Genomic DNA, 12,623 nt, shown 5'->3' on the forward strand with positions numbered 1-12,623 from the left:
ATATACATTAATACACACATATGTATATGCAGAAATATATGTATATATATATATTTATGTACATACATACATTTCTGTATATACATACATATACATGTATATACATACATAAATGAATGTACGTACAAACATGTATGTATATACATACATATATACACACATGCATGTATATACACACAAACATACATGTAAATAAATACATACATGTATATACATACATACATACATGTATGCATGTATATACATACGTACATACATGTATGCATGTATACATATACACATACATGTATGTATATACATACATAAATGTATATGCACACATACATGTATATACACAGAAACATACGTCCATTTATATACATATATATATACATACATGGAAGTATGTATGTACATACATAAATACATATGTGTATGTATGTATATACATGTATATGTATGTTTATACAGAAATACATGTAGATATGTATATACATACATATCTACGTATATTCATACATATGTATCTACGTATATTCATACATACATATATACATGTATGTATATACATATATACATACGTACATACATACATACATACATACATACATGAATGTATTTTTATGTGTACGTATATATACACATGTATGTACATACATGTATTTCTGTATATACATGTACAGACACACAGGTATGTATATACATGTATTTCTGTAAACACACACATACGAACATATATACATACATACATGTATATAAATACATACATGTATGTATATATTTATGTGTGTGCAGGAATTCACAGGAATTCATGTATTAATGTATATATGTATGTATGTATATACATACATGAATGTATATACATACTTGTACGTACGTACATGCATGCATGTATGTAACATGCATGCATGTATGTAACATGTATGTATGTACATACATAAATGTACATAATACATGTATTTATATACATGTATGTTTATACATAGATACATACATGTATGTTTATGTATACATACATATATATACATAAAGGTATGTATGTATATATATACATACATGTATGTACATAAATGTATGTATATACATGTATGTGAGTATGTATGTATAAACATACACATACATGTATATACACAAACATACATATATATATATTTTTTATACATGTATGTTTGTGTATATATATGTATGTATGTACATACATGTATGTATATTCAAATGTACATACATTTACATACATACATATGTGTATTCGTACAAACATTGTAAATACATACTGTGTATGTAACCACATACACATTCATCAATCATTAGATGTTTATGTCTCAAAGAACTAGACAAGCTACAACGACACCATCAGATCCCCCGTCAGGGCAAAGAAAAACTCTACCCATAGTACAAAGAGAAACCTTGGAGAGGACCGCAGATGTGGAGACCTCCCTGGGCGACCACAGCAATAAATGAATACATACTTACCTTTGTATGGATCTTGCATAATATTGTGAGTGTCTAGTCCATAGTGGGGCCAGCAGGAGACCAAACCCGAGCGGTTACACGTCATCAGCGCAGAGATGTCCCCAACCGATGCACAGACGAGCAGTCCACCCCGGGTCCCGACTTTGGACAGCCAGCGTTTCATCCGTGGCCACACTGCATGTACATACATACATATACACATTATATATACATACATATAAACATATACGGATATATATATATATATTTATATATATAGACACATTATATACATACATATATATACACATACATACGCATATATATACACACACACATATATATATACACATACATACATATACACATTCTTATACATATATATACACACATATATATACATACATACATATATGCATATACATTTGCATATATACACACATATATATATATATATACACATACATACATATACACATTTTTATATACATATATATACATACATATATGCATATACATTTGCATATATACACACATGTAAGTGTGTATATATATATATATGTTATATATGTATATACTTACATATACATATCTTTGCACGTATATATACATACATATACATAATGTATACACATATTTATACATTTATTTACATACACATATATGCAAACATGTATATTTACATATGTATATACATATCTATATAAATATACATGTATGTATATTTACATGCATAAATAAACATACATAGATATGTATATACACACAAATATAAACATGTATATATATACACATACATATACATACAGTACATTATATAAACTCATATATATCGAATCAATTTTAAACTCCTTCTATTTGTTTTTAAATGTCTAAACAACCTCGGGCCAACATATTTCTCTGACCTCCTTCAGCCTTACTGCCCCACTCGATCCCTAAGATCAGCTGCTACTGAGGGTCCCTGACACAAGGCTGAAGCTTAGAGGTGACAGAGCTTTCGCTGCTGCTGCTCCCAAGCTCTGGAACGACCTACCTCTGAGTGTTAGACAAGCCTCCTCTCTTCCTGATTTTAAATCTCTCTTAAAAACATACTTTTATTCCTTGGCTTTTAACACTAAGTGATATCCATCCTGCAATGGCGCCCAAGTATGCACCTGCTGTGAACCTGTTTTTATGTTTTATTCATTTATTTTTTTATCATGTTCTGTTTGTGTAGTGTTGTTTGCTCGGTCTTCGTATTATCTTTTAACCTGTCCATTGTACAGCACTTTGACTACCCCTGTGGTAAATTTTAAATGTGCTTTATAAATAAAGTTGATTTGATATATATGCTTATACATGTATATACATTTATGCATACATTATAAATACACATGTATACATACATTATATATAGGCATATATACGAATATACTTATATAAATACATATCTGTTTATATTTGGCGTATGTATGTATATAGACACATGTATAAATACATATATAAACATGTACGTATATACACACATATGCTTATTTATACATACATACATACATTATATATACACATATATATGTGCATTCATACATACATACATATACACATGTATATATATATATATGCATTTATGTATATATACATATATATATATAAATATATACACATACATATATATATATATACACATACATACTCAAGTATATACACATACATATATGTGTATATATATTCATACAAATATATATACATATATGTATATATATTTATACAAATATATACACTTACAGTACATATATATATACACATACAAACTCACATACATACATACATGTATATATACATACACACATCCGTACATATATATATATATACAAATACAAATATATACATGTATACAATTACGTATGTATACATATACATATTTACAGACATACATATATAAATACATATCTGTTTATATTTGGCATATGTATGTATATTTACATATATACATACATAGATATGTATGTATATATACACAAATATATGTATACATACATATATATAAACATATGTACGTTAAATAATAGACCCTAAAGGCTTATAAAATAGGATGTTTGTATTGTGTTTGGACATTAACGCGACTCTGTTACTAAAACTGTCTCAAAATAGCCTTTGGTTATTTAATGAGGTTAGGGCCAACTTAAAAAAAACATTCCAGTCTTTACCATGGAATAAAAAGTGGGCCTGACTAGATAAAAGTACAGAAATATAGAAAATTAAGGCATGTGTGAGGTGTGGGGGTGGGTTTGAACTACAACCGAGATGGTGTTTTTTTTTAGTTAAAACTACAAAATTAAAATGGAAGCCGGATATGACGTATAACGTATTTCCTTGAATTGCCGCCGGGTATATAGTATGCGCCTGCCTAGAATTACTGCCTGGTCAAACTCGTCTCACAAAATAATTAGCGCATCCTTAGTATTACCGCCGGGTCAAACTGGTTTCGCAAAATAATTAGCATATGCCTAAAATTTCCGCCCGGTCAAACTCGTCACGTCACGAGTGACACTTCACCTGTCATCATTTTCAAAATGGAGGAGGCTGATTTCAATAATTTGAAATCACATAAAGGGAAGAAGATTAAGAGCTATTCAGTAGGATTTAAGGTCCAAGCTATTGAATATGCTAAAAAGAACAGTAAGCAGCTATGTTTTATTAATATACCGTAGCTGCGTGTGTCAAATATGAGTCATTAAATGACTCCCGCCTCCTGGTGGTAGAGGGCGCTAGTGATCCTTTTTGCGACTACTCGGCTGCAGAAGAAGTGACAACAAGCAGCAAGAGTGAACAGCGATCGTTTATTTTTTCCTCTCGCTTGCACTTTTAACATGGAGGATTACATATCTAAAATAAAACAGTTTTCTAAACTGGACTTTCAATCGAAGCAGGAGGTAATAAAGGAAGATCTCCATCGATACAGAGAGACTTTTAAAACTGAAGAAAGATAAGGAAGACTTTTATAAACAAGTTGTCGATGCTTTTGATCAGAAGGAGCTGCGCATGGACTTCATTTATAAGTAAAGGTAAGACCATGATAACGTTTTTTTATTAAATATGCTTTTCATGATGGTATCCTTACATCACACTCAAATTTATAAGCGCAGGCCTAAATTTACCGCATGCCTTTGGTAAAGGTCGGAGTGAGAAGAGGTTTTAAATTAATTAGCGCCCCGGCAGCAATTCAAGGAAATACGTATAGACCTTTTGAGAAGAAGACTCTGCTCTGACCTTTCATCTGTTGACCAGTCCAGTTTGTGGTCCAGGTGGACTCCCAGGTACTTTAACAAGTGTAGTGTTGCCACGTCCATTGTGGTGGACACTTGTCCACGTCCTCTGTAATGGACATTTCTTGATGCCATTTAAGCACGTCCATTGCTGTGGACATCTTTGCCGCATCCTCTGTAATTATATGTAAAAAGAAATGTAGTTTATTATTCAACATACTGCAGGTGAAATAACCTACTTGCTGATTACCTGTGGTCTGCATGACCTTGCAGCCGCTGGAGTTTGACCTTCAACTGTCACTGCTTGTGCTGAACAATGTCAAGTAAAACATGTCCAACAAGACTTGCTGATGCGAACTTGTCTCACTGGGATTTGGGCCTGGGGCTTTAGAGAGGGAGGGTCCATTGTTTAGAGCAGAGGTCACCAACCTTTTTGAAACCAAGAGCTACTTTGGGTACTGATTAATGCGAAGGGCTACCAGTTTGATACACACTTAAATACATTGCCGGAAATAGCCAATTTGCTCAATTTACCTTTAATAAATAAATCTATATATATATTTAAAAAATGGGTATTTCTGTCTGTCATTCCGTCGTGCATTTTTTTTCCTTTTACGGAAGGTGTTTTGTGGAGAATAAATGATGAAAAAACACTTAATTGAACGGTTTAAAAGAGGAGAAAACAAGAAAAAAATGAAAATTAAGTTTTGAAACATTGTTTATCTTCAATTTCTACTCTTTAAAATTCCGAATTCAACCGAAAAAAAGAAGACAAAAACTAGCTAATTCGAATCTTTTTGAAAAAATTAAAAAAATAATTTAAGGAACATCATTAGTAATTTTTGCTGATTTAGATTAATTTTAGAATTTGGATGACATGTTTTAAATAGATTAAAATCCAATCTGCACTTTGTTAGAATATATAACAAATTGGACCAAGCTATATTTCTAACAAAGAGAAATCATTATTTCTTCTAGATTTTCCAGATCAAAATTTTTAAAAGAAATTCAAAAGTCTTTGAAATAAGATATAAATTTGATTCTACAGATTTTCTAGATTTGCCAGAATATATATTTTTTTAATTTTAATCATAAGTTTGAAGAAATATTTCACAAATATTCTTCGTTGAAAAAACAGAAGCTAAAATGAAGAATTAAATTAAAATGTATTTATTATTCTTTACAAAAAAAAAAATTAAATTTACTTGAACATTGATTTAAATTGTCAGGAAAGAAGAGGAAGGAATTTAAAAGGTGAAAAGGTATATGTGTTTAAAAATCCTAAAATCATTTTTAAGGTTGTATTTTTCGCTCTAAAATTGTCTTTCTGAAAGTTATAAGAAGCAAAGTAAAAAAATAAATGATTTTTTTTATTTTGTCCTGTCCAGCTTCTCAGGCAAATCATAATATAGATGTAGATGCCCATATCGGCTGCTCAGATTTACTTTACAAAAGAGAAGTGTAGGATACATCTCTTGTTGCCTAATTTAAATGTGACTTTATTAAATGTATTTATATTATCATTTGGTGCAGCCGGGCTCGAGCAGGAGGGGATAGAAAGAGAAAAAAAAGGAAGACAGGGGGGAAATTGTGGGGAAAAGAGGGGGATTAGACAGAGATAAAAACAACAACAATAGAACAACACCAGCACATACAATATGTACAAATATGATCGTAAAAGTAATTTAAACAAGTGAAGAACAAGTCTTTAAAATATTTTCTTGGATTTTGAAATTCTATTTGACTTTTGTCTCTCTTAGAATTAAAAATGTCGAGCAAAGCGAGAACAGCTTGCTAGTAAAAAAAATAGAATTTAAAAAAATAGAGGCAGCTCACTGGTAAGTGCTGCTATTTGAGCTATTTTTAGAACAGGCCAGCGGGCGACTCATCTGGTCCTTACGGGCGACCTGGTGTTGGTGACCCCTGCTTTAGGCCCTAATGCCTAAACCAGGTAAGGGAGTTTGGGTTCGGTTCGGTTCGCAGGTGAACGGAACAACACGGACATATAAGTAGCGCACCGCACGTTGTGTAAACAATGCACACCGAGGCACCATGGATTAATTTACGTGGACTTAAACAAGTTGAAATACTTATTGGGGTGTTAGCATTTAGTGGTCAATTGTACGGAATATGTAAGTTTTAATCAATCAAAAAAACAACAACACACGGCATGCTAGCAACGACTGGGCTATGATAGACTGACCACACCTCCTCTTTTCACGGGATATGTCCTCTTTTCGGAGCTGTCCAGGTGGAGTTTCTTAAATGCCTCGAATGTCCGGCATTTGAAGTTATGGTTGTATGTATTTTCAATGTATGTTCAAGGTTAAGAAGGGGTTAAAAACCAAAAAAAAAAGTGGTGCACACAGCCTTAACATTCGTGAGGGCGGGGCAGAGACAGAGAGCGCGAGAGAGTTATGATAAACGCGCATGCGCCGCCAGGCTCTACTTTTTATCCTTTGATTAATCAGATTTAATTTTTTATTATCTATAGCAGGGGTTTCAAAAGTTTGCCCCGGAGGCCATTTGCGGCACAAAGCTAATGTTTTAAAGGCCCACGGCACATTCTTAAAAAACTATTAAAATAAACAAAAGTGAAATAAAAAATCTTAAAGGCTAAATGAATCAGCACCTCCAAGTCCGAGTCCATGGTTCTCGCCCGGAAAAGGGTGGAGTGCCATCTCCGGGTTGGGGAGGAGACCCTGCCCCAAGTGGAGGAGTTCAAGTACCTAGGAGTCTTGTTCACGAGTGGATCGTGAGATCGACAGGTGGATCGGTGCGGCGTCTTCAGTAATGCGGACGTTGTACTGATCCGTTGTGGTGAAGAAGGAGCTGAGCCGGAAGGCAAAGCTCTCAATTTACCGGTCAATCTACGTTCCCATCCTCACCTATGGTCATGAGCTTTGGGTCATGACCGAAAGGATAAGATCACGGGTACAAGCGGCCCAAATGAGTTTGGGTCTCTCCCTTAGAGATAGGGTGAGAAGCTCTGCCATCCGGGAGGAACTCAAAGTAAAGCCGCTGCTCCTCCACATGGAGAGGAGCCAGATGAGGTGGTTCGGGCATCTGGTCAGGATGCCACCCGAATGCCTCCCTAGGGAGGTGTTTAGGGCACGTCCAACCGGTAGGAGGCCACGGGGAAGACCCAGGACATGTTGGGAAGACTATGTCTCCCGGCTGGCCTGGGAACGCCTCGGGATCCCCCGGGAAGAGCTAGACAAAGTGGCTGGGGAGAGGGAAGTCTGGGTTTCCCTGCTTAGGCTGTTGCCCCCGCGACCCGACCTCGGATAAGCGGAAGAAGATGGATGGATGGATGGATGAAAGGCTAAATGTAATTTAGAAAAACTTGCAACGTTGACTAATAAAACAAAGCTGTGTTTTTGTTTTCAAACTGTCATTGTTTAAAACATCCATCCATCCATCCATTTTCTACCGCTTATTCCCTTTTGGGGTACATAATGAATCAAAATCAATGTTATTATGAATTATTGATCTATCCAAGTTTCCAATTACTTCACATCAAATATTGCACTAAGAAAATTATTTTTGGTGGAAGATTTAGCAAATTTTTTCTTTTGTTTTTTTCTTACTGTACCGAAAATAAACCGAACCGTGACCTCTGAACCGAGGTACGTACCGAACCGAAATGTTTGTGTACCGTTACACCCCTAGCTGCAAGTAATTATTGGACTGAACCACCTCAGGATTCTGGGGTGGAATTAAATAAATAAAAAAGGCACAAATAGACTTTTTTTGCAGACAAAAAGTAACACTCTTTATATACAACAATGCATGTAAAAGAAGTGTTGATATTAAGAAGTAAGTCAAGTGAGGTACATACAGTAGGTGGGAGGCTGCTGGGGTGTGAGCAGCTCAACAGCTGTGGAAGTTCTCCTTTTGTTTGGCCACAACACTTCTGTTCACCTGGGAGGAAAAAAAAGGTGTCAAAACTCTGCTGAACTGCCTGTTCTGCCATCTTTGACTCAGTCTGCTTGTGAGCCAACACTTCATATCACTCCAGTCAGGAGTGTGTCAGTCCACTACTGTAGACTACTGTAGACATGGCAAAGTGTCCACTACAGAGGACGTGGCAAAATGTCCAATATAATGGACGAGGAGAAATGTCCATTACAGTGGACTACTGTAGACATGGCAAAGTGTCCACAACAGTGGACATAATCGGATGTCCTTTACAGAGGAAATGCCAAAAATGTACATTACAATGAACTACAATAGACATGGCAAAGTGTCCACTGTAGTGGACATAATCGGATGTCCATTACAGAGGATGTGGCAAACATGTCCAATATAATGGACGAGGAGAAATGTCCATTACAGTGGACTACAATAGACATAGCAAAGTGCCCACTACAGTGGACGTAATCAGATGTCCTTTACAGAGGATGTGGCAGAAATGTCCATTACAGTGAACTACAATAGACATGGCAAAGTGTCCACTGGAGTGGACATAATCGGATGTCCTTTACAGAGGATGTGGCAGAAATGTCCATTACAGTGAACTACAATAGACATGGCAAAGTGTCCACTGGAGTGGACATAATCGGATGTCCATTACAGAGGATGTGGCAAAAATGTCATTTATAATGGACGAGGAGGAATGTCCATTACAGTGGACTACAGTAGACATGGCAAAGTGTCCACTGAAGTGGACATAATCGGATGTCCATTACAGAGGGTGTAGCAAAAATGTCCATTATAATGGATGAGGAGGAATGTCCATTACAGTGGACTACAATAGACATGGCAAAGTGTCCACTACAGTTGACATAATCAGATGTCCAATACAGAGGACGTGGCAAAAATGTCCATTACAGTGGACTACATTAGACATGGCAAAGTGTCCACTACAGATGACATAATCAGATGTCCAATACAGAGGACATGGCAAAAATGTCCATTACAGTGGACTACATTAGACATGGCAAAGTGTCCACTGTAGTGGACATAATCGGATGTCCATTACAGAGGACGTGGCAAAAATGTCCATTATAATGGACGAGGAGAAATGTCCATTACAGTGGACTACAATAGACATGGCAAAGTGTCCACTGTAGTGAACATAATCGGATGTCCTTTAGAGAGGACGTGGCAGAAATGTCCATTACAGTGAACTACAATAGACATGGCAAAGTGTCCACCATAGTGGACATAATCGGATGTCCTTTACAGAGGACGTGGCATAAATGCCCATTACAGTGAACTACAATAGACATGGGAAAGTGTCCACTACAGTAGAGATGCCAAAGTGTCTCTGTAGTGGACATAATTGGCAGTCCATTAAAGAGTACGTGGCAAAAATGTCCATTACAGTGGACTACAATAGACATTGGACAGTAGAGATGCCAAAGTGTACCTGTAGTGGACATAATTGGAAGTCCATTAAAAAGTATGTGGCAAAAATGTCCATTATAATGGATGAGGAGAAATGTCCATTACAGTGGACTACAATAAACATGGCAAAGTGTCCACTACAGTGGACATAATCAGATGTCTATTACAGAGGACGTGGCAAAAATGTCCATTACAGTGGACTACATTAGAGATGGCAAAGTGTCCACTATAGTGGACATAATCAGATGTCCATTACTGAGGACGTGGCAAAAATGTCCATTATAATGGATGAGGAGGAATGTCCATTACAGTGGACTACAATAGACATGGCAAAGTGTCCACTACAGTTGACATAATCAGATGTCCAATACAGAGGACGTGGCAAAAATGTCCATTATAATGGACGAGGATAAAATGTCCATTATAGTGGACTACAATAGACATGGCAAAGTGTCCACTACAGTGGACATAATCGGATGTCCTTATCGGAGGACGTGGCAAAAATGTCCATTACAGTGAACTACAATAGACATTGGAAAGTGTCCACTGTAGTGGACATAATTGGAAGTCCATTAAAGAGTACGTGGCAAAAATGTCCATTATAATGGACGAGGAGAAATGTCCATTACAGTGGACTACAATAGACATGGCAAAGTGTCCACTGTAGTGGACATAATTAGAGGTCTATTATAGAGTACGTGGAAAAAATGTCCATTATAATGGACGAGGAGAAATGTCCATTACAGTGGACTACAATAGACATGGCAAAGTGTCCACTACAGTGGACATAATCAGATGTCCTTTACAGAGGACGTGGCAGAAATGTCCATTACAGTGAACTACAATAGACATGGGAAAGTGTCCACTGTAGTGGACATAATCGGATGTCCATTACAGAGGACGTGGCAAAAATGTCCATTACAGTGGACTACATTAGATATGGCAAAGTGTCCACTGTAGTGGACATAATCGGATGTCCATTACAGAGGACGTGGCAAAAATGTCCATTATAATGGACGAGGAGAAATGTCCATTACAGTGGACTACAATAGACATGGCAAAGTGTCCACTACAGTGGACATAATCACATGTCCTTTACAGAGGACGTGGCAGAAATGTCCATTACAGTGAACTAGAATAGACATGGGAAAGTGTCCACTGTAGTGGACATAATCGGATGTCCATTACAGAGGACGTGGCAAAAATGTCCATTATAATGGACAAGGAGAAATGTCCATTACAGTGAACTACAATAGACATGGGAAAGTGTCCACTACAGTAGAGATGGCAAAGTGTCCACTACAGGGAACATAATCGGATGTCCTTTACAGAAGACTTGGCTAAAAATGTCCATTACAATGGATGAGGAGAAATGTCCACTGCAGTGTACTACAATTGACATGGCAAAGTGTCCACCACTGTGGACATAATCTGATGTCCTTTACAGAAGACTTAGCGTAAATGTCCACTACAGTGGACTACAATAGACATGGTAAAGTGTCCACTACAGTGAACATCGTCGGATGTCCTTTACAGAAGACTTGGCAAAAATGTCCACTACAGTGGACTATAATAGACATGGCAAAGTGTGCACCACAGTAGACATAATTGGATGTCCATTACAGAGGACGTGGCAAAAATGTCACAATGTTACAATGGACGAGGAGTAATGGCCATTAAAGTGGACTACAATAGACATGGTAAAATGTCTAGTACAGTGGACATAATCCATTACAGAGGACGTGGCAAAAATATCCATTACAATGGACGAGGAAAAATATCCATTACAGTGGACTACAATAGACATGGCAAAGTGTCCACTACAGTGGACATAATTGGATGTCCATTACAACGATGTGAAGAAAAGTCCATTACAGAGAATGTGGACAAATGTCCAGCACAATGAACGTGGAGAAATGTTTACAACTAGGGATGTGTAGAAATGTCCATTACAGTGGACTACAACAGACAAAGATGTGAAGAAAAGTCCATTACAGAGAATGTGGGACAAATGTCTACCACAATAAAGGTGGAGAAACGTTTACAACTAGGGATGTGTAAAAATGTCTATTACAATAGACATGGCAAAGTGTCCACTACAGTGGACATAATCGGATGTCCATTAGAGACGTGGCAAAAATGTACATTACAATGGACGAGGAGAAATGTCCATTACAGTGGACTACAATAGACAGGAATAACTGTCCACTGTAGTGGACATAATCGGATGTCCATTACAGAGGATGTGGCAAACATGTCCATTACAATCGACAAGGGGAAATGTCCACTACAGTAGACATGGCAAAGTGTCCACTACAGTAGACATGGCAAAGTGTCCACTGTAGTGGAGATAATCGGATGTCCTTTACAGAGGACGTAGCAAAAATGTCCACTACAGTGAACTACAAAAGACATGGCAAAGTGTCCATAACCGGATGTCCATTACATGGACATCCGACGTGGCAAAAATGTCCATTAGAATGGACGAGGAGAAACGTCCACTACAGAGGACTACAATAAACGTGGCAAAGTGTCCACTACAGTGGACATAATCAGATGTCCATTACCAAGGACGTGGACAAATGTCCAGCACAA

The 12,623-nt window shown here is 36.6% G+C and overlaps 1 long non-coding RNA gene across 1 annotated transcript; it reads right to left on the reverse strand.

Annotated features, from left to right (window-relative positions):
- Positions 1 to 1,043: 1,043 nt before the first annotated feature.
- Positions 1,044 to 7,077, reverse strand: LOC133539602 (uncharacterized). Its single transcript, XR_009803444.1, has 4 exons — positions 6,885 to 7,077; positions 4,927 to 5,061; positions 4,681 to 4,851; positions 1,044 to 1,626 (listed from the first exon to the last, which is right to left on the reverse strand). It is a non-coding gene; the product is annotated as an uncharacterized LOC133539602 (long non-coding RNA).
- Positions 7,078 to 12,623: the final 5,546 nt, after the last annotated feature.

This window comes from Nerophis ophidion, linkage group LG21 (assembly GCF_033978795.1).
Source record: "Nerophis ophidion isolate RoL-2023_Sa linkage group LG21, RoL_Noph_v1.0, whole genome shotgun sequence".
Taxonomy (NCBI): Eukaryota; Metazoa; Chordata; class Actinopteri; order Syngnathiformes; family Syngnathidae; genus Nerophis; species Nerophis ophidion.